We start from the raw sequence: 23,280 nt of genomic DNA, 5'->3' as shown, positions 1-23,280 counted from the left end.
TTTGGGATCGGTGACCGTTTTTGCTCCTTAGTCTACACGACACAGAGAGCGACCGTCCGGGTAAATAGCAGAAGCTCGGATAGCTTCCCCATTAGAAGGAGCACGCGGCAGGGGTGTCTACCCTCCCCTTTGATGTTCGCATTGTACATGGTGCCTTTTGCACAGAGGGTTCGGGACAATCGTGGGATCACGGGTATACGATTTGGGGGAAAAGAACATCTGATTACGCTATATGCTGATAATGTCATTGTAGCCCTAACAAATCCAATGGAGGCTTTACTGGGCTTTTTAAAGGAGGTGAGGCAGTTCGGGTCGGTTTCGGGGTTCCATATCAATTTTGCCAAATTTTAAGCTCTGAGTCTCCCGATAGGCCCAGACACTAGGACTATCTAGCTCAAGCATACTTGATTCAATGGGCTCTGGGACGCATCACGTATCTGGGTATCCAGCTGGCACCATCTACCCAGGAGGTGGCAGCTCTCAACTACCGCAAATTGGTGAGGAGGGTGAGGTTGGGCCAAGCAGGCTGGCAGGTAAATCCACTTTTGTGGATGGGTCGGATCTGTGCTCTGAAGATGACCCTCCTTCCCAGGATCCTGTACAGATTCTGGACGTTACCGGTATGCCCTCGCCGGGGACGCTACGGACCCTACAGAAGGCTTTTCAAAACGTCATGTGGGTGGGTCAACGTTCTCGGATAAGATCTGAGCAAAGCTGGTGGCCACCTGAGGAGGGGTGGCTATTCATGGACTGAGTGCTGGTGGGGATGGCTCTGTGGAAGGTCCTCTTTTTGGCTCGTGCCCATCGTACTGCGAACCTCTATCAGCGGCCACTGCTCCCATCCTGAAGGTGTGGGAGACAATGGACTACACGTGGAAGTCTATTGTCATTCCTGTCTCCCCTCATCCCAGTGGTGGAGAATAGAGATTTCACCCCAGGGATTGATAGCATCTTGTTTAGTGCATGGTGGAAGTCTGGGTGCAGATCAATTTGATGAAGAGGGTCCCATACCGTTTGAGGCATTGAAGACTGAATACTCAATATCAGAAGGAGAATGATTTAGATACACCCAGATATGACACTGGCTGATGCAGCCGTTAGTGAGGAAGGCAGTGCAGCGTCCTCTAACCACAGTTGAGAAATGGCTCACCTTAAGAGACACGGATAGGAGCATCACCTCCGACCTGTACGGGCTCCTGGGGGTGGGGGGGCCAGACTCGAAGTCCCCTGCTCAACTCCGGTGGGAATGGGAATTGGGTCGGCAACTATCTCAGAAGGAATGGCGGGGCATCTACCATGGGCTAGGCATAGTGCCACTAATACATCTAGCGCAGAAATGGCAATGAAGATCACCACATACTGGTACCTACCCCCAGTCTGGCTGCAAAAAGGGAGTCCCAAGCAGGGGGAGAGATGTTGGAGGGGATGCGGCAGTCGGGGGACCCTGGTTCATATCTTGTGGGAGTGCCCCAAGTTGACCCACTTCTGGGAGCAAATCCTATCAGATCTAGATACAAACTGTGATACTCAGATACCCAGGTTCCCCTAATTTGTGATACTGGGCCTCCCTAACCCACTAACATAGCTGCTTGAATCCAAACGGGGCAAACATATAGCACTTGCATTAGGGGCAGCACATCAATCAATTCTAGGTCTATTGGGAACCGAGAAGGTAACATTATGCAGACAATCAATGCACCACATCTGGCACCTCGTGGGAATGGACACTCAGACAACAGGAGGACACATTCAGGGAGTCCTGGCATCCATTCATTGCTCTGCTTTCCCAAGAATTTAAGGAACTGACTTGCCCTAGATATTTATAATTGCTGCACCTGACCGAGTCGTCGGAGTGATTGTGTTTGGATCCCCATTTATGAATGAATCCTGTGTTTGTACTTAAACCAAGAGTTTGTTAGGCACCCGGGGGAGGGAGGGGGGTGTCAGGAGGGAGTTGGGGGGCGGGTTCATTTAAAAGTTGCAGCAATGTTAGCTGAGGCTCAATGTTGATGCCAAGCTGACAGATTACATTAGATGCTTTGTGTGCTTAATACTGATGCAACGAAAAAACAAATGTAAACATAAAAACACTCCCACTTGCTGATATAATTGGTGGCCCCGTGGATCCTTTCCTTTCTTGTGGATTTCAGGTTCCAGTAAAACTTTATTTTACTCAGGTATTCTTGGATGATCCGTTTTTAACAACAGACACAGTTGAGTTAATTAAAACAGATTATGACTTTCCAGTAGTTCTTCACTTAACGTCTTTAACATTTCTCTTGACTCTGGATCCTCACGTAACATTTGTCATCATATACATGTTTATAAGTTTATTTGTTTTTAATATTGCCAGGGTTCAGTGTGGGTAGCAATGGTCACAGGTTGACCTGAGGGCGATCTCCGCAGGGCACAGAAGCAGTACAAATGAGTTGCTTTAGGAGGGCCTAGATGCACATGAGGCCAGCAACCAAGCCATGCGCAGGCCAAGTTTAACGAGATGCCTCAGTAAGGCTGCACTCTTGTCAATAGTTAGCTCTAGTGATGTCTGGTAGGATGTAGAAATAATAGGCATAGCATTGAGGTTGATGTAGAAGGATATTAAGAGGATATGTGGCATTTAGCATGTGTGTGACATGGATCTAACAGGAGAGCTGTCATCTTGGCTCATAGCATATTATGGCACTACTATGTTTTGTTAGTTAATGACACTGTGATTTTAGGTGTTGTTTCTCATTGGTATAAATATTGCAGCCGCAGGTATCCAACATGCCACAGGAGGTCAATCCTAAGTGCACAGGGTTGCAAGCCTTTAACTAGCCCCACAGCCAACTTATTGTGAGCTGCCTTGCAAGTCCTAGGGGTTTATAGTGGCAAGCTATTATTGTGTGTTTATGGTGGATCCTAAGGGACCTGTGTTTTCTGAGTAGTTTTCATTTTTGTTTATTTTGTGTTTGTGTTACTAGTTTGTGCTTTTACTGTTTTTTTCCAAGTTTGGTTGAAAACAACCTCCTATACACTTTTAAACCTTTCAAATTCGGTCCCTTAGTTCATCCAATGTTTGATATATTCTTCAGTAGTTCATTTCCAATCCTGCCATTCTCTTCCCAGCACAGTATTTTGCTTTTACACTCCCTGCAGTAGAGTGCAAAGATGCTGCAGTGGGCATTGTGTTTTTTTCATGCTGTCAGGAATCAAATAAGCGTTGTGTCTCTTGCTCTGGGCAAGTTGAGGAAGAATCCAAGCAAAAGAAGAGTTTTAGTCAAGCGTCCAATGGTCAACCATTGGAAGAGCCTGCATAGTTAGGTAGGTCAGGATGTTGTAGGATGGCTGCTGCATTTTCCAAATCTTTGCAGCCATTAATTTTAGAATTCTCTCACGAGAGTTTGCGATTCAAGACAAGTGAGCGCGCTCTCCTATACACACTTCAATTTGAACTCACTGACAAGAGTTTGTTTTTCCCTTGTCTGCTTTCTTCTTTAGAATTTAGTGACTACAGATAACTGTTTCTTCAGGATATACTTATGTAAGTGTTTAAGACTTCTTCATATCCCGCCAGTTCAAGAGTAGTGTCTCTTGAGTTGTGGTTCCAATCTGCGCAGCCGCTGTGACTAAGAACAGCGTATATCGGGAAAGAGACTTCAGGTTTGCACAGTCTCAGAGTGCGAGTGAACTCTTCTGAGGGTAGTGTTCTCTTTCCACGCTTCCTCTGGAGTAGTAAGCAGCGTCTTTCACTTGCTCCCTTCGCAAGTCCAAAGAAGCTCCCAGTCATTCTTGCCTCAGTCGGGGGTATCACCGCCTCAAGCACATCAGAGAATATCGCCTGAACTCATCTACGTCTGGAAGTCAGCAAGTTTACAAAGATTACCCCAGAATACTCATTGAACTGTTTTTTCCTTGCCTCCCTTTTCTGGCGTTTTTCCTAGCCTTTCCTCCTTCGTTTTCCTCCCTTTACCCTTTTTGCTCACCTCAGATATTTTGAAAGACTTAATCTTTTGGAGACTTAGTGTTGGCAATTACAGACTCGAAGAAGCCTTCATGTGATAGGGAAAATACATTGACTTTCATCATAAAAGCTAATATGATATAACGCTTATTTACATGTGGTTAGGTTAGACTAGAAAATCTCTAACTCAGAGCCATACAGAAGAGAAGCTAATGCTCCAGAACACCTTGGTAGGAATTCTCATATGCAGAGATAAATTGATATGGCAGGATATTAGAGTAGAGTGATTTATTATTGTCTCTTCACCTGTGCATTAGGTACTCTCCCCTTCCTGGGATCAACACGGGTGAAGAATCCCAGAAGAGCCCTAATGAGGATTCTGGAGTGAGGGAGCTGCTGACATCTGAAGTTGTCTCTTCTCTCTCCCATTCCCCTTTCCCCCCTGGCTGATGAGTCTCACCAGAATGTCTTGGTGATTCGCACCGACGGGTGGGCGTTGGGAAAATTTCATCCATTCTGCTTCCGTGAAGTTTCAGATACTTTCTGACACATGCCTCCTACAGCACCTCTTGTGTAACATTTTGAGGTCTCTCAGATTCCTGGTGTATTGGTGTTTCTGCTTCTAAGAGAACCTGATGTCCTCCTTTTTATGATTCTTCTTGAGGTATCACCCCCCCCCCCCCCTTGTCATAGTCTCAAAAGGGTACAGTTATATCTGCCCCAGCTTAGCTTCTGGTCGCTTAGCTTGCAGGAGACTCTTCTTGCATTGAGATTCTTCTCCTCTGATGAGTTAAGAACTTCAGCATGACTGAATCCTTACTCTACTTCTCAACTTCCTCATCTCTCAGTCTCCTCGATACAAAGCACGTCGTGTGCTCTGGAGCTGTAGAAAATGGTCACAGAATCTCTTCTTGTGCTCCCATAATAATGGAATTCTGAAATGCAGCTGTGAACAAGTGTCAGTTGTTCATGTGTTGTGGTCATTGTGTCTCCTGTTGCAATGCAAAAATGCACTTTTTGAAATGATAGAAGCTTGCATGAACTTTCAACCAATGAAATCCCAAAAATGCTCTTTAACTTGGGAAACTGTCCACAGACTCAACCAGAAATCTATGTTTTTTTTTTTAAAGTACCACCCCTGTTGTACGGCACGCCAAGCCTGTTGTGTTGATTTTGAGACCATGGACTGAAGGTTTTTTATTTTTTTAAACGTTGTATTCAATATAAACGCCCCCTTATAATTTAGTGTGATACCAGTTCAGACCTAAAACAACAATATATATTTTGCAAAGGCGTTAATTGGTCTAAGACTTTATTGTAAGTCTGTGACCCCAGCATGTCAAAACTGAAACATGTAGTCCTTGAACTAATTATTGATATTGCAGATTATAGGAGGGAACCCGATTTGGGTCAATGCATTTCATAGTCTGTGATGCCAGTCCATAAATTGTGAACTATAGAAGGGGATCCATTATGGGTCCACAAGTTTCATAGTCTGTGTTCTCTGTACTTAAACCATATACTATAGAAGTCGACAAGTATTACAGTCCAAGACTATGGACTATTGAATACGAAGAATGGAAGGCATGTGCCTGTTGGTGTTTTCAATCTCTAGCAAGAGTTTGCAAACCTCACAACAGGACCCATACCTTTTTTTTACATTAAACTTTAGTGGACCCATTGGAGAGCCAACAGTCTGGGCCTAGAAGTCATGGTGTGAACAATCAGAAAAAAGGTTCATTCTTCAATCAAATGTATTTATTGTTTAAATTTGACCCACAAACTGTCCAAAAACCCAGGTTCGAGGAGCTAGCAGACCAACGGTTCAGCTATGTCAAACTTTCCAATACCTTCAAGCTCATCTGACATATTTCCGCCACCAGTCGTATGGACCTTTGTTGGTTTTTTTATTTAAAGTTTTGTACAGCCAGAATAAGACCCCGAAGGGTATCAGAGCGCTTCACAGTAATGATGGGGGAACAAACTAAGGGGACAATGAAGACAGGGTAAGAGAGGCTAGCATGAAGAGTTAATAAAATTGTACATAGATGCGAGCAAAACGTTACTTAATAAGGTAAGACAGATAATCATAGACATTTCAATTGTGAGGGGAAGAAAGAAAAAAAACAGAAGGACATTTTGCAAACAGATGAGCCATGATCCAATTAAGGCAGGAGCTTTTTAATTAGGATTGCTTTTACCTCATGTTTGAACGCCGCGGTGTAGGGCATTGTACGAATTTCAGGTGGGAGAGAGTTCTAGATCTTAGGTGCCGCGCCAGAGAAGGCTCTGAGTCTCATTTTCTTTTTGCAAAAAGTCTGAGGTTTCAGTAAAAAGGAATTTACACTTTTGGAAGGTCTGCCCCCTCCTGATAGTTCCAGTTTTTGAGCTAGGTATCCAGGTGTTTTGAAGTGGAGGGCTTTGCGTGTCAAATGAGCAATCTTTAAATGTATTCTTGCTTCGTAGGGTAACCACTTTAGAGGTTTTAAGGCGGGGGAAATGTGCTCATTTCTTTTTGTGTCAGTGATCAGTCTGGCAGCGGCCTTCAATGAAGCCCTGAGGTGGGCCAAGGTATATTTGGGGAGGCCACAGAGCGTCACACTCCCATAGTCTAGCCTCAGTAGGACAAGTGCTTGTACCACCTGCTTGAAGTCCTCTTGAGGAAGGAATGGTTTTAGATTTCTAAGAATCCTTATTTGGTGATTCGCGCCCTTGCACATCCTACTGATATTTTTCTTCATGTTCAAGTGTGAGTCTAGGGTGAGTCCAAGAGATGATGACCGGGAAGCAGATGAAGGTCGAGAGGTGTTTCATCCAGAGGTCAATCTTGAGGATGTGCTCAGGAGGGAAAATGAGAAGGAATTCTGTTTTGGTGGTGCTCAGCAGGAGATGGTTTTCAGTTAGCCAGTTTCGGATAATCGTCAAGGAGGAGTTGAGTGAGATGAAGTCTTCAAAAGAGTTGATTTTCAGATAAAGTTGTGTGTCACCCGCATACATATGAAAAATAATGTTCATGGATGATAGAATGTTTGCTAGTGGTTCCAGGAAAATATTAAGGAGTATTGGAGAAAGGGCAGATCCTTGCGGACCCCCATGGAAACTGCAAACGGATGGGATAAGGTATGATTCACCTTAACTCTTTGGGATCTATTGTGACGGAAGGAAGAGAACCATTGCAGTACCAAGCCGGAGAGGCCCATCCCGTGTTCCAGAACAGCTAAGAGGTTGTTGTGATTAACCATGTCAAATGCAGAGGAAAGATCAAGGAGGATTAAGAGGCAGGATTCATTATGGTCAAGCATGTTTAAAATGTCATCCATGATGTGAATGAGTGCTGATTCAGTACTGCGACCACTCCTAAAGCCAGGTGATTGAAAGTCTCGGTGTGCGAGCAAAAGTTGCGATTGTACACATTTTTTTAAGAGCTTAGCCAGAGTAGGGATGTTGGAGATGGGACGGAAGTTGTTGAGATCAGATCAGTCCGCGTCAGTTTTTTTTAGAATGGGTGAAACCTGAGCTGCTTTTAGACATTCGGGGATCTTGCCTTGAGATAAAGAGGCTTTGACAATTTTAGTCCAGAGGGGGATGAGGGCCTCCTTGATTTCTTTGAAGATAGATGGTGGCAGTGGGCCGCTAAAGTGATTAGAGGGGTTAATGCTAAGAAGGGTTTTGTGGATGTTATTTTCACAGAGGGGCGAGAAGGAGTTCCATGTGGACCTGTTCTTAGTGCTAATACTGAGAGACTTTTGACTCGCAGGGAGGACACGCTGAGCCATACTCTCAAGTGATGTAAGAAGGGTCCTCTTAGCTTCAAGGTCAAGATTGATGGATTTAGTTTTCTCCATAAAGAAGATAGCCCAATCAGTGGAGGAATGAGACTTGACTGCTGAGTCGAGGTGATTGGGAGCTGTCACTGATTGCTGTTTGATAATTCAAAAAGTTTTTTTAGGCGATTAGAGGCTTGTCTAAGTTGGGCTCTGAAGTAATCAGCCTTAATCAACTTGATTTTTTTTATTGTAGGAGCTCCTAACCGATCTAAGGACTTTTAAATGATACACGGACGGTTTGATCTCCATAGACGTTCAGCTGCCCTTAAGTTGCCACAATCAGAGTTTAGGTTGTCATTGAACCATGGTTTTCAGAATTTGGAGGCTGCATTTTTTTGTTGTAGAGGTGCTATTGAGTCCATGATATCAGAGATAATAGAGTTGTAGAAGTCTGTGAGATCATGAACATCCGTCAAGTCTTCTTGGGGAGACAAGGCATTTTTACAATCGGTAGCTAGGCAGTCCCTGTTAATATTCCTGAGATCCTTTTTCCACTGTTTAATTTTCTTGGGTTGGATTCTTTTCGATATCACCTCCCTTTTGATAAGGAAGAAGATGCCGTAGGGGTCAGACCAATCACAAGGAGGTATGTTTTCCAATGTGATGGTATTGCCTTTTGAAATAATGAGGTCCAGAATTTCTCGTTTTTTGTGAGTTGGCTGGCCACAGAATTGAATAAGGTCCATCTCGGACAGGACAGCTTTAAGACTGATCACCACTTGGTCATTAGCTTTAGACCAATGAAGGTTAAAGTCACGGAGGTAGATTTGGGATAGTGATTGGTCGTCATTGGAGGAGATAATTTCCATTAGTTGTTCGATGAAGAGTAAGTTATCGCCAGGAGGGTGGTAGAAAGTATGTAGCTTACATATTGGGAGGTGGTTACTAGAGATGATGAGGCAAAGGTATTCAGCTACGGATGAGGTGGAAGTCTCCATGTGAGAGGCCGATAGTGTGTTCTGGTGTATACAAGCTAATCCCCCTCCCTGTTTCATGGTTCTGTTTAGACGGATTATGTCATGACTAGGAGGTACTAGTAGGTCTAATATGGGGGTTTAGCCAGGTTTCCGTGAGTATCATGATATCTAGCTCATTGTTTTGGATGAGATCTAATATATCTGCAGCATTTTTTTTGCTGATCTACAATTGAGTAGTGCACATTTCAACCGAATAGGCGTGTATGATGCAGGGGTCTGGGTGATGTTCAATTGCTTGAGGTTGTCGCTATTTAAGACTCTGGTTGTTAGAGGGTTCCCTGTTTGGGTTGGCTAGAATGGATTGAATTTGGGCCATAGGGACCTTGTCAATATCTAGAGTGATCGAGTAGGAGAGGAGTAGATCCTCAATATCACTGGCCGCAAGTTCGACTATCGTTCCTCTAGGGCAGGAGGGGGCGTTTGGGAGGGGTAGTGTTTTAGAGATAGGAAGCGAGGAGTGCTGTTCGAGGCCATTAGGTGCAGTGGTAGGGACTGAATGTGGTTTCCTAGGGAACTAGGAAAACTAAGCAAGGGCAGATGGTTGGGTGAGAGGGCTATCAGTACATGGAATTTGTGAATAAGTAGGTTCACTTGGAGAGATAATTTGTGCAGATGCGTTACCAAGTCAGAGTGTTGGTATAAGGATAGGAGCTGAGGGGAGGGAACCTGCGGAGAGGGGGACCTCGAGTGATATCTGGATGAGGTAATATGGAAGTGCTAGGGTCTTGGGGCGGGGATGCGTCCTTAAGATCATATGGGAGCCCGGCTCGATTGGTAGGAGTGGCGGGGGAAGGTTGGTAGAGGGTCGGTTGTGGGTTGTAGTGAAGGTGCTCAATGTGTTAGGATAAGGAGTTATCATTGGTATCAGTCTTGTGTGCTCCATCTGTAGGGAAGGCTTAGCCTAGATGAGAGAGTATCGGCAGAGAGGGGAGGGGGCATGTCTTCAATGGGTATCGTGATGGGAGGGGCGCCGAGATTCTGACTTGTTAGCGGCGAGATGGGTAGACCATTTAGCCCACCACCCGGTTGAGAGGAAGGTCGGTTGGTTTGTGAGGCTACTATAGGGGATGTAGAGTCCTCAAAGACAACTAAATAGTGAGAGGAATTATGCGAACCAGAACTATTCCATGGGGCGGAGGGAGAGGAGCTGGAAAAGTCAAATGAACTAGGAGGGTGTGTAGAACAAACCGAGGCTTTAGCATTCACGGCTATCTTGAGGGTAGGAAATATACGGTCCATCTTGTCTAGGTAAGACTTAGAGGCTTGTATGAGAATTATACCATTATTGTAGAGAGTAATGGTGGCATTAGCTGTGAGGAAGAGTGAGGGTGATGTTATTAATTTGAGACCATGAGGGGTTTTCCTAGAGTCCTTTATTCGTAGCATGGAAGAGATGATCTTCCGCCAGCATGCCCATTTTCTGGTGCAGAAAATGAGGTCATTAGAGAGAATACCTTTTTTAGGACAGATGTAAACGTCTGAGATTATTGTTTCAAGACTAGGTTTGAGTAGTCGGTGTTTGTATTTTTTTGCTGCATTTTTGGTGAGGTTAGGCAGATAGTTGATAGTGAAGGCATTAGGTCCTGTAGGGTCAGGAATTAGTTCCGTTCTGAGAGAGATCCATGATGAGGATTGTAATAGGGAGACCACTTATCGTGATCAAGGGGGAGAGAGGGAACTTGAATCAGAAGGCAGGTAGTGGTTAAAGTGGATCAGGCAGCACAATGAGTGAGTAAATCAGATGAAGATAGTTAAGTAAGTAAATGCGTCTATGAGAGACTACAAGTGGTCCTGGGTGGAGCTGGAAAAGAGTACATTCTCTTAGGAGGCGCTATGGGAAATGACCATTCCAATATGACCTGTTTGATGAATAGTGGAGGAGATGTGAGGAAGTCCTACCATTAGTGTTACTGCAGGGTTAGATGCACAAGAAGACTGTCCTATGAACTTGGCGTACTTAAAGAATGCGGTTCAGAGTAATTGTGTTTGGGCATGGGGGATGGAGATTTTTTAAGCTGGTGTTGCAAATGATGATGAATTGCCCCATCTTAAATGGTCCTCAATTTGCCTTTGATGATGAATTGCCACATCTTAAATGATCCGCATTCCTGGATGTTTAAGTGTTAAGTGAGTGCTCAAATTAAATTAAATTAAGCCGGCCATTGTTCAGTGAAAATTACCAGGTCTCATTCAACACATAGGTAGAAAAGAACTGATGATAGGGTGCCCATGCCAAGATGACCGCTGCTCAATGTTCGATCCGTCCTCTTTCTATTTCTATGAGGAAGGCCTGGTGTGGACCTCATCCATCTCTCGGGTTCTTACAATACAAGAAGCTTTAGGATGGCTGAGCAAGGATCAGATATGAGAAAAATGTGCCTATCCAGATGATCCGATGGTGACTTGTCTCAAAATGCATTAAATTAGTTGACAAGAAGAGGTCACTAGGAGCTACAATTAATAAAAAGTATCATAAACAGTGAAACCTTTAGGTTCCACAGGAAACAACATGTGGAATTTGAATATATTAAAAAGGGGTTTATTAACAAAAGTTTGAAAAAAAGTGACACTATTTACCCATTAAGAATTCAATTTCAAGTGTCATTAGTTTCAAATTTAAATAGTCAAAAAGTCCATATTTCATAAAAGGAAAAGCAGAACATTAAATAGAATTACACAATGAATATAGCATATCCAGAAAGGGTGGTCCATAAAGGAAATCCCTAATCGAAATTAAGCAGGATAAGCATAGAAGATGATTTGGTTAGGCAAATAAGGTAAGGTAAAGCAAACACAAGGAGATGATGGACAGAGCACTGAAACTTTTCAGACACTTACCCCCAGTCAGGTGTCAGCTTCAGTAAGAAAACCAATAAAGGTTTAGGATGAGAGAATATAAATCCTTAGGCATGAAGCTTTTGCACTCAAGTTGTGGAGATGTGCAGAGGTGAGAAGGGTCTTCTCAGTCAAAGTCAGCAAACATCTCTCTAGCGCATGTGAGTGTGAGAGAGTAAGAGAGTAGGGGAGTCTGAATCTGAACTAGTCTAACGGTGTACTATTATATTTCAATAAAAACATTAATGACAAAATTCCAATTTGTACCCGCTCTCAGGAACCAATCAGTTCTCTCCAGACTCTGGGAGCAGGTATATTCCCTGTTTTCTCAACTCCAAACAATTACCTATGCATGGCTATGTACTTGAATTATTACACCAGACAAACTGACGGCTACAGTCAGCTCTTCCCACGAGTCATCCATCCTGGCATCTTCTTCACTGATGGGAAAGTCAATATCAGTTGGCTGCAAAACATAGCAAATATCTATTCACTATCTAATGAAAAGGCATTCAGAAAAAAACCCAGCATCTGCAGTGGGAAGAAGAAAAAAAAAACATGCGAAATAAACTTATTAGGGCTGTTAGACCTGTCAGCCCTTTGGGTGGTCCCTCCTCATCATTATTTATTTTGTCCCACTTTTGCCTCAAACCTTGTTTGAATTTTTCCTTTTTGGGAACCACCAGACTTTTTCGTGTTGCTACAGATTCAGGGAGCCATTTTAGCTACCCCTGAAACTTCTGTCTGAGGGCCTGGAGCACAAAATGGTGGCCACCTGTGACATCACCAGCATCCACTGGAACCTACCAGCACCTTCCAGAACATTCCAGGAGATTCCAGAACTCTGTGACAGTTGGAAACCGTTTAGAATGTTGGGAGGTTAAGAGAGAGAGTTGGCAGTTGGAGCTGGCAGTTGGCACCTGACTGGTGAAGAGAGAGGAGCACCACAGTGAAGGAGGAAGGAGTGAAGCAGCAGGGGTGGAAACTTGTGCCTGGAGTGGGGTCCATAAACCCACCCTTGATACTTGTCCCTACTGATGGATCCCAGCCTATAGCCCTGTGTGGAGAGAAGACAGAAGAAAACCATCCTAAGGACCTGGACAGCAGGAACAGGCCTTAGAACCAAGAAAACAGCAAGATTCTGACCTGAGAACTGGTTTCCCTGGAGCCCGGCGTCGAGTAGCCTGAAGACCTGGAGCCCGAGGTGGAGAAGCGGCGCTGACTGAAGTAGCAGACGTCGTACCCGGAGCCGCCTGAGGTCGTGAGAGGGCGCCGACGGGGGTCGAGAGGAATACCAGAGGTCGAGGAGGAAGTGAACCGAGGTCGAGCGAGCGGCGTCATCGGAGGAGTGAAGTCCGCCCTCCGGAGTCGTCGGAGACCGAGGTAGAGGTGAACCGGAGGTCGGGAGTGAGGATCGCACTCCGGAGTCGCCCGGAACCTGAGAGGAGGAGCACCGGAGGTCGGGGGTGAGGATCGCACCCCGGAGTCGCCGGAAGTCGACATCGAGGCCAGGCCGGCCGACGTCATCGGAGCCGAGAGCGCCATCGGACCGGAGCCGCCCGAAGTCGACATCGTGAAGAGACTGCCCGACGCCGTCGAACCGAGGCCACCGACATCGGACCGGAACCGCCTGCCGGCGTCGTCAAAGAACTGACATTGTGCCGAGGCCGCCGAGACCGAACCGGAACCGCCTCACGGCGTCGACACGACTCCAGCGGCGTCGGAACATCAGAAAAAGGGCAGTAAGTGGAGTAGAGGGCGCCTAAGGCCCTGTGGAGACCTGAGAGACTGCTCTAAGGGGCTAGGGAGGTGCTGAAACCAACCTGACTGTGCCTGGGGTGAACTGGGACTAACCTAGAGAGGTTGTGTGGAGAGAGAAAGCCAGGGCACTGGTATTCCCCCCTTTGATCTACCTCAGTTTAGGCCTCAGCCTTGTCCCAGCCAGGGAGTAGCCCCCCTCAAGCCTTCCACAACCCTACAAGCTGTGCCTGGGCCAAATCAGCCCATAAGAATTGAAGTGTCATCTGATTATATGAGGGTTGCTGTATACTTTTAATTATTTATTTGGGGTACTGTATTTATTGAGTTTTTACCTATTTATTGCTTCACTATATTTATAGGTCCACAGGACTTGATGGTGTACAATATTTATTGGTACAGTATTTATTGCCTCAAAGTATTTAATTGTCTGTATATATTGCACTTGTATTTATGCCCTGTTATTTATGATCACCCCTATTTATTTCATCAAACAGCCAATATTTATTTGACCTGCACTAATTGAAACTTGTATATTGTGATTGACCTATTTATTTTTCCAATCAGCAACTAAGAGAAAAAGATAAAGAAAGAATATTTTCATAATTTTTACGGTGTAGAGTCGTTTTTGGAACGGATGCACGCATGGTTATTGTATGGGTATATTGTATGCTTAGCACTGTGCCTGTTTCCTGACCACTCGAGCCAAGCTACCACAGTGTGTCCGGAAGACCACCACCACCCCTTCTAGTGTGGGAGTGGTTTTCCAACATAAATTGGTGTTCAGTGGTGGGATAGAGCTGTGCCTACATATACTCAACAATAACTGTGGGTAGTCCATAGGCCTACACCGGGAGTTTTCTCACAGCGGCCTTCCAAATTGTGGGTTTTTGTTTTTTCCAAATTTACTCTGGTGGTGGGAGGAGGTATTATTAAAGGTACCCCCCTGCATTGTTACTGCACAAAACCTGTCCTCTAACCTGAGTGGGCAAGATGGAGTTTGTACTAGAGAATCTAGAAACGTACACTGTGGCCCAACTCAGGGAGTTTTGCCAGCGGGAGGGGGTGTACTGTCCCCCTGGAGCAAAGAAGGGTGCACTCCAAACCAGCTTAAGGGCTTGGGGGGAGGCACGCCGAGAAAGCAAGGCTGAGGAGGAAGACAGGGATGGAGAGCCTGACCCCGAGGGGGCTGAGATGTACCAACCTGAGGTGGGGAACCTGTCAGCAGGGCCCAGGACACTTTCTAGGAAGGGCAGCACTGTCTCTAGCGGGGGCTTATCCAGCGTGGAGTTAGCAGATCGGAGAGAGAAAAGACAGCTCACATGGGATTTAGCAAAGCTGGAGAAGGAGAAGGAGGAACAGAGGTTGGCTCATGAGACGGAGAAAGAGAGGATGGCTCATGAGATAAGACTGAAAGAGATAGAGCTTCAGATCTTAAGAATTGGGGCACCAACTGTTCCTAATGGTGGCAGCAAAGACCAAGAAATCACCAGGGAATCCAAACCTTACCTGCCAAAGGACATAGTAGCTAGCTATGGGGCGGGTGACGACATCGCCAAGTGGCTAGCAGCCTATGAGGTCTCGTTGAGGGCCCATGGGGTTCCAGTGAAGTATTGGGGAGGAGGATTGTATAGGTACATGCCTCCAGCTGGTAGGGATGCTTTATTGGCCCTCGAAGAGGATGAGCAGACCCACTACCCCACCATGAAACTGGCGCTCATCAGAAAGTTTGGACTAACACCTGAAAAGTACAGACAGAAGTTCAGGGGTAGTCACAAACTGGGCACACAGAATTGGGTGGACTTCCTGGACTATGCAAAGAAGGCACTGGAAGGTTGGATTCAGGGCAGTGAAGTAAGGAACTACGAGGAGCTGTTTGACCTAGTACTGAAGGAACACCTACTCGAGAAATGTTTCCCTGAACTGCGGCAACACCTGGTGGATAGCAAGCTGACCAGTCCCCGGAAGCTTGCTGAGGAGGCGGACATTTGGGCTAGTACCCGGGTGTCCACAAGGGGGACTGGAGGGGATACTCAAAAGGCCGGACAGGGCGCCCCCCAGAAGAAAGAGGGAGGGGAAAAGAAAAAGGAGTTCTCCAAAGGCCCCCAAAATAACTTCCAAGGGAAGGGAACAGGATTCACCTCTAAGGCTAACCCACCCAGAAACCCTAATCCTGGCCAGAGTCAGCAGCCAAGGGTTGTCCATTGCTACGAGTGCGGTGGCGTTGGACACTATAAAGGAGATCCGAAGTGTCAGAAACGATCACCCCCTCCCACTGGAGGAAAGCCCCCCGGAGTAGCTAGTGTAGTGCTCGGGGAGGAGATGCCCTTAACTAAGGGAAGGGAGTGGGCGGGTGTCACTCTAGTGTCCCTGGGAGAACGGGAGATGGTTCCTAAGATCCAGGTGCCCGCAAATACCGCAAAGTATGGGCAGTGGATCACCATCAACGGCCAAAGAGGGGAGGCTCTGAGAGACACAGGAGCCAGTATGACTATGGTGCGTAGCCAGCTGGTGTCTCCAGAGCAGGTAATTCCCGATGTACTCCACCCAGCCGCGATGGCTGACGGCAGAACAGGTCACTATCCAGTGGCCGAGGTTCCCTTTGAATGGGGGGGGGGTTGCAGGTTCACTTCGAGTTGCCGTAAGCCCTGCCGTGCCAGTCGATTGTCTGCTGGGCAATGACATGGAGCACAACGCTTGGAAGGAGGTGGAATACCGGACTCACACCGAGATGCTGGGTACACCTGACTGGGCCTGTGTTAGCACAAGGTCCGCGACTACCCGAAGAGGGAGTTCATTCCGGCTGGAGCCTGGAACAAAGGCCCAGCCAGCTGCCAGTCAAGGGAAGAACCGAGGACAGGAGGAGCCTGCCTCGGCGTCTCCACCCCGTAGGACGGATAGGCCACCGGAGGTGGTGGGCCAGGAGTCTGCGGAGGGGGACGTTACCAACCTGGAGGACCTACCCATCCCGGCCGAGTGGCACGTGGAGGGAGGCCCGTCCAGGGAGGAATTCTGCCAGGGCCAGAGGGAGTGCCCTACCCTTGAGGGGCTGAGGCGACAGGCCGAAGCCCAGGCAGCAGGGAACGTTGAAGGGAACTACAGTGTTTACTGGGAGGATGGCCTCCTCTACAGTGAACCCAAGGCACCCCTACATGGATCGTCACGAGCCTTGGTAGTTCCTCAACGTTATCGAGCCTTCCTTTTAGAGTTGGCTCACGAGATACCATTGGCAGGACACCTGGGGCAAGACAAGACCTTCGCCCGTCTTGTCCCACACTTTTATTGGCCTCAGATGAAAGTGTCGTCCGATACCTACTGCCGGACATGTGTGTCTTGCCAAGCCAGTGGGAAAACAGGGGTGAAGCTGAAAGCTCCCCTGGAACTACTTCCTGTCGTTAGCACCCCCTTTGAAAGGGTGGGCATCGACATTGTGGGTCCATTAGATCCACCGACTACAGCTGGTCACAGGTTTATCCTGGTTCTGGTGGATCATGCCACACGGTACCCAGAGGCAATACCTCTGAGGACCATAACAGCACCTGTTGTGGCTAGGGCCCTGATGGGAATCTTTACCCGAGTGGGTTTTCCCAAGGAAGTTGTGTCCGACAGGGGGACCAACTTCATGTCAGCATATATGCGGGCAATGTGGAAGGAGTGTGGAGTGACCTACCGGTTCACAACTCCTTACCACCCCCAGACCAATGGTCTAGTGGAAAGGTTTAACAAAACCTTAAAAGGCATGATCAGAAGTCTGCCTGAAAGCCTGCGGAGGAAATGGGACGTCCTCCTACCCTGTTTACTTTTTTCATACAGGGAAGTGCCACAGAAGGGAGTGGGCTTCAGCCCCTTCGAGCTTCTGTATGGGCACCCTGTACGTGGACCTCTTAACCTGGTGAGAGACGGATGGGAAAGAACTCCCAGAAAGCTCCCCCAGGATGTGGTGAGCTACATGCTGGCCTTCCGGAGCCAAATGGCTAAGTTGTGGAAGCAAGCTTCTGACAACTTGGAAGCCAGCCAAGCAGTAATGAAGGCGTGGTATGACCACAACGCTCACCCGGTGGAGTTGGAGCCTGGCCAGAAGGTGTGGGTGATCGAACCAGGAGAGCTTAGTGCCCTCCAGGATCGCTGGTCAGGACCCTTTGAGGTGTTGGAGAAGAAGGGTAAGGCTACCTACTTGGTGGACCTGAAGACCCCTCGTCAGCCCCTGCGGGTGCTGCATGCCAACCGCCTCAAACCCCACCACGAGAGGCCCGAAGTCATCTTGATGATGGTGACTGACGGAGGAGAGGACGTGGAAAGCGAGCCTCTCCCTGATCTGTTTGCGTCTCAGGAAAAGGATGGGTCGGTGGAGGGAGTGATTCTCTCCCCATCTCTAACTCCTGAACAGCAGGAGGACTGTCGCCAGGCCCTGGGGCAGTACTCTGCGTTGTTCTCCCTTGTCCCGGGTAGGACTCACCTGTGCGTCCATGACGTGGACACAGGAGACAGCCCACCTGTGAAGTCCAAGATCTACCGGATGTCAGACAAGGTGAAGGCCAGCATTCATAGTGAAGTCACTAAGATGCTGGAGCTAGGAGTGATTGAACCTTCTAGCAGCCCCTGGTCCAGTCCGGTGGTGTTAGTACCGAAAGCTGCATCACCGGGTGCCCAACCAGAACTGAGGTTCTGTGTGGACTACCGGGGACTGAATTCAGTGACAAAGACTGATGCACATCCGATCCCTAGGGCGGATGAATTAATTGACCGGCTGGGAGCTGCCCAATATCTAAGTACCTTTGACCTTACTTCGGGGTACTGGCAGATCTCTTTGACTGATGGAGCAAGGGAAAGGTCAGCCTTCTCCACGCCCAATGGCCACTACCAGTTCTGTGTGATGCCCTTTGGGCTCAAGAACGCACCTGCCACGTTTCAGCGCCTGGTAAACCAGATCCTCACCGGAATGGAGAGTTTCTCTGCTGCTTATCTGGATGACATAGCCGTCTTCAGTAACAGCTGGGAGGATCACTTGCGTCACCTGCAAGCTGTTCTCCAGGCCCTGAGACAAGCTGGATTGACGATCAAGGCCAGCAAGTGCCAGATCGGGCAGGGGTCGGTAGTGTACCTTGGACACTTGGTGGGTAGGGGAACGGTGCAACCCCTCCAGGCGAAGATCGAGGCCATCATGGCCTGGGAACCCCCCAAGACACAGACTGAGGTCCGAGCATTTTTGGGCCTCACGGGATATTACCGCCGCTTCGTGAAGGGGTACGGTACCATCGTAGCCCCTCTCACGGAGCTCACGTCCAAGAAACAACCTCGACGGGTAGTCTGGACGGAGGCTTGTCAGCAAGCCTTTGAGAAATTGAAGAAAGCCATGTGCGAGGCCCCGGTCTTAAGGGCCCCAGACTTTTCCAAGAAGTTCATTGTCCAGACAGATGCATCAGAACATGGCATTGGGGCAGTGTTATCGCAACTCAACGAAGAGGGTCTGGATCAACCCGTGGTCTTCCTATCCAGGAGACTACTTCCCAGGGAACAGAAGTGGAGTGCAATAGAGCGTGAAGCCTTTGCAGTGGTATGGGCTCTGAAGAAGTTGCGGCCATACCTGTTTGGCTCGCACTTCCTAGTTCAGACCGACCACCGACCCCTTCGTTGGCTGATGCAAATGAAGGGGGAGAATCCCAAGTTGTTGAGGTGGTCTATTTCCCTACAGGGGATGGACTTTCAGGTGGAACATCGGCCTGGAGTGGACCACGCCAATGCAGACGGTCTCTCAAGGTATTTCCGCCTTAGTGATGAGAACTCCCAAGGGGTTGGGTAGCTCTCCCCACTTTCAGCTGGGGGGGACGCGTGTTAGACCTGTCAGCCCTTTGGGTGGTCCCTCCTCATCATTATTTATTTTGTCCCACTTTTGCCTCAAACCTTGTTTGAATTTTTCCTTTTTGGGAACCACCAGACTTTTTCGTGTTGCTACAGATTCAGGGAGCCATTTTAGCTACCCCTGAAACTTCTGTCTGAGGGCCTGGAGCACAAAATGGTGGCCACCTGTGACATCACCAGCATCCACTGGAACCTACCAGCACCTTCCAGAACATTCCAGGAGATTCCAGAACTCTGTGACAGTTGGAAACCGTTTAGAATGTTGGGAGGTTAAGAGAGAGAGTTGGCAGTTGGAGCTGGCAGTTGGCACCTGACTGGTGAAGAGAGAGGAGCACCACAGTGAAGGAGGAAGGAGTGAAGCAGCAGGGGTGGAAACTTGTGCCTGGAGTGGGGTCCATAAACCCACCCTTGATACTTGTCCCTACTGATGGATCCCAGCCTATAGCCCTGTGTGGGGAGAAGACAGAAGAAAACCATCCTAAGGACCTGGACAGCAGGAACAGGCCTTAGAACCAAGAAAACAGCAAGATTCTGACCTGAGAACTGGTTTCCCTGGAGCCCGGCGTCGAGTAGCCTGAAGACCTGGAGCCCGAGGTGGAGAAGCGGCGCTGACTGAAGTAGCAGACGTCGTACCCGGAGCCGCCTGAGGTCGTGAGAGGGCGCCGACGGGGGTCGAGAGGAATACCAGAGGTCGAGGAGGAAGTGAACCGAGGTCGAGCGAGCGGCGTCATCGGAGGAGTGAAGTCCGCCCTCCGGAGTCGTCGGAGACCGAGGTAGAGGTGAACCGGAGGTCGGGAGTGAGGATCGCACTCCGGAGTCGCCCGGAACCTGAGAGGAGGAGCACCGGAGGTCGGGGGTGAGGATCGCACCCCGGAGTCGCCGGAAGTCGACATCGAGGCCAGGCCGGCCGACGTCATCGGAGCCGAGAGCGCCATCGGACCGGAGCCGCCCGAAGTCGACATCGTGAAGAGACTGCCCGACGCCGTCGAACCGAGGCCACCGACATCGGACCGGAACCGCCTGCCGGCGTCGTCAAAGAACTGACATTGTGCCGAGGCCGCCGAGACCGAACCGGAACCGCCTCACGGCGTCGACACGACTCCAGCGGCGTCGGAACATCAGAAAAAGGGCAGTAAGTGGAGTAGAGGGCGCCTAAGGCCCTGTGGAGACCTGAGAGACTGCTCTAAGGGGCTAGGGAGGTGCTGAAACCAACCTGACTGTGCCTGGGGTGAACTGGGACTAACCTAGAGAGGTTGTGTGGAGAGAGAAAGCCAGGGCACTGGTATTCCCCCCTTTGATCTACCTCAGTTTAGGCCTCAGCCTTGTCCCAGCCAGGGAGTAGCCCCCCTCAAGCCTTCCACAACCCTACAAGCTGTGCCTGGGCCAAATCAGCCCATAAGAATTGAAGTGTCATCTGATTATATGAGGGTTGCTGTATACTTTTAATTATTTATTTGGGGTACTGTATTTATTGAGTTTTTACCTATTTATTGCTTCACTATATTTATAGGTCCACAGGACTTGATGGTGTACGATATTTATTGGTACAGTATTTATTGCCTCAAAGTATTTAATTGTCTGTATATATTGCACTTGTATTTATGCCCTGTTATTTATGATCACCCCTATTTATTTCATCAAACAGCCAATATTTATTTGACCTGCACTAATTGAAACTTGTATATTGTGATTGACCTATTTATTTTTCCAATCAGCAACTAAGAGAAAAAGATAAAGAAAGAATATTTTCATAATTTTTACGGTGTAGAGTCGTTTTTGGAACGGATGCACGCATGGTTATTGTATGGGTATATTGTATGCTTAGCACTGTGCCTGTTTCCTGACCACTCGAGCCAAGCTACCACAGTGTGTCCGGAAGACCACCACCACCCCTTCTAGTGTGGGAGTGGTTTTCCAACAAGGGCTATATGCGGTCACCTACTAAAAATAATATGATATGATGACACTTTATTTAGCAATTGTTGGACTTGGCCCTTCTGGCAGGTTCACCCCTGAACTTTTTGCTTTTATTGGTGACTTGGTGATAGTGATTTTTGGTTTCTGCGCACTTTCCCTGTGTCCCAGAGTAAAGTGCGTGCGCCCCCTGAGTGCATGTGGTGAGATAGGCCTGCCCTCCCATAGGAATGCATAGGGAATGTATGTGTCCCTGGTAGTTCCTGATGCGTGAGGTGTGCAGGGTCGAGTCTGGTATGTGCGGACTTGTGTGATCGAATGCTTCGCAATGATGTATGATGCGTGATTATGTCATGTGCGGAAGTGCCACTTCTAGGAGTTGGCATATTAGTGTAAAAGGTGTCTGGCGTGTGATTGGCTGGAGCTGGCTGGTGAGCCTGGCTCCAGGAGTCTGGGTGGGTCTGCCCCAGTGGTGAGTGTGAGATTAGCATGCGGATGGCTGGGGAGGAGTGCACCTTGGACCTGAATAGGGCAGGGCTTTCCCCACACAATGCTGGCTCCGCCCCCTGTGGTGCGACTGATGACCCTAGCCCTGCCAGTGAATAGAGTGAGGGGCTGAGCACATCAAGGGTGCTCCCCAACCAGCTGCGACTGGTTTTCCCCCTCACCCTGAACCCAGAACAAAGGGATTTGGTGTAAAAAAGAGGGGCTGTGACCCCATGAAAATGTTCTTGCTCTGTCTTGAATCTACCAGGGGCGTGCTGCTGGTGGAGCCCAGGAGGGACCGCCATGGGGGCTACCTCCCTGCTGGAGGGCCCTGTGTGCTGGCCCCTGGGCCCTACCTTGCCCCCTGGATGCCTTCAGGACCTTCTGGACCCTTGTGACTTTCCTTTTACCTTGCCAAGGCTTGATGCTGGCCTAGCGCCCTGGGAGCACTTTATTTTCCTTGCAGCAAGGTGCTTTTCTGGTCCTGAACATAGCGCCTGGAGAGCGCTTTATTCCCCCAGAGAGGAGCTGGAGCTGTGCAGCGTTGCGCTGCTACGAGCGAGAGAGGGAATCCCCAGCGTAGGGATTCCCCCATGATGCGTGCCTTGCGGGTGCCCACCCCGCTTATCTGGTTGCCTGGGGTGCGCAGGTGCCCACCCTGCGTCTTCGTTTGATATTCAGGAGTGATACGGGTGCCTACCCCTCTCACGAGCCGAGAGTCACCGCCGCGGCCGGGGAAGCCCAGGAAGTCAGGCAGCGCTGCCTGAGACGTGGGCAGGGCCTTAGGCCGGAAGGAGAAGCGGAGGAAGTGACCGGGGCTCCCGTGAGCTGAGGGAGCCCCGCGCGGTTGCAGCCTGCTCGAGGAGTGAAGATCCACGCGGGAGCCCACCCCGCGCTGGACCGTGCGGAGGAGTGCGGCCGGAGCTGGTGCGGAGGGGGCGCGAGGCACATTGTCGGTGCCTGCCCCTCCACGTTGCAAGAAGCCTCGGAGTCCTCCCTTCAGCCGAGAGCGGAGACGACGCGGGAGTCCCCGGTGAGCAGCCCGGTGAGTGCGAAGGGCTGGGGGACTCCGCGCATGTGTTGGGGGTGCGGGGGCAGTGTTCACGAGCCCCGTGAGGCTCCAACGAAGGGGGCTGTATGTGGCAGAGCCTGTGAGGCTCCAACGGGGCGCATTGTTTGAAGAGTCCAAAGGGACTCCAACGAAGGGGGCACCAGGTGTCCATAGTAGAGCGACCCCCGAAAGAAGCGGGCCGCTCCCCCCTTGCCCCACAGTAACGTTCAGAGCCACGAAGGCTCTAGGGGGCATTTTGTGCAGCTAGAGCCCAGGAGAGGCTCCACGTGAGTGCTGCAGATTGGTGTTGAAGGGCACGGTGGTGCCCACGCTCATTTCTCCAGCTGCCCAGCACTTAGTGGGCAGCTGCAACTTTTAGGTTGTGGCCTTTACGCTTTTGGCTTGCGCAGCTGGCGCAGCCTTACTGGACAGGGCGTCTTGGCCCCGACAAGGCCAGTTGGCCTAGGGACTGCCACAGGTGGTGGCGAATGTGAGTTTTGCGCAATTGTTCCTTTCCTGCACCTCTGAATGTGTGTTTATGCGTCATGTTTATGAGTCTGGTATGTGCGGACTCGTGTGATCGAATGCTTCGCAATGATGTATGATGCGTGATTATGTCATGTGCGGAAG

Source organism: Triturus cristatus, chromosome 1_2, assembly GCF_964204655.1.
Source record: "Triturus cristatus chromosome 1_2, aTriCri1.1, whole genome shotgun sequence".
Taxonomy (NCBI): domain Eukaryota; kingdom Metazoa; phylum Chordata; class Amphibia; order Caudata; family Salamandridae; genus Triturus; species Triturus cristatus.
Note: the sequence above shows the minus strand (reverse complement) of the source record.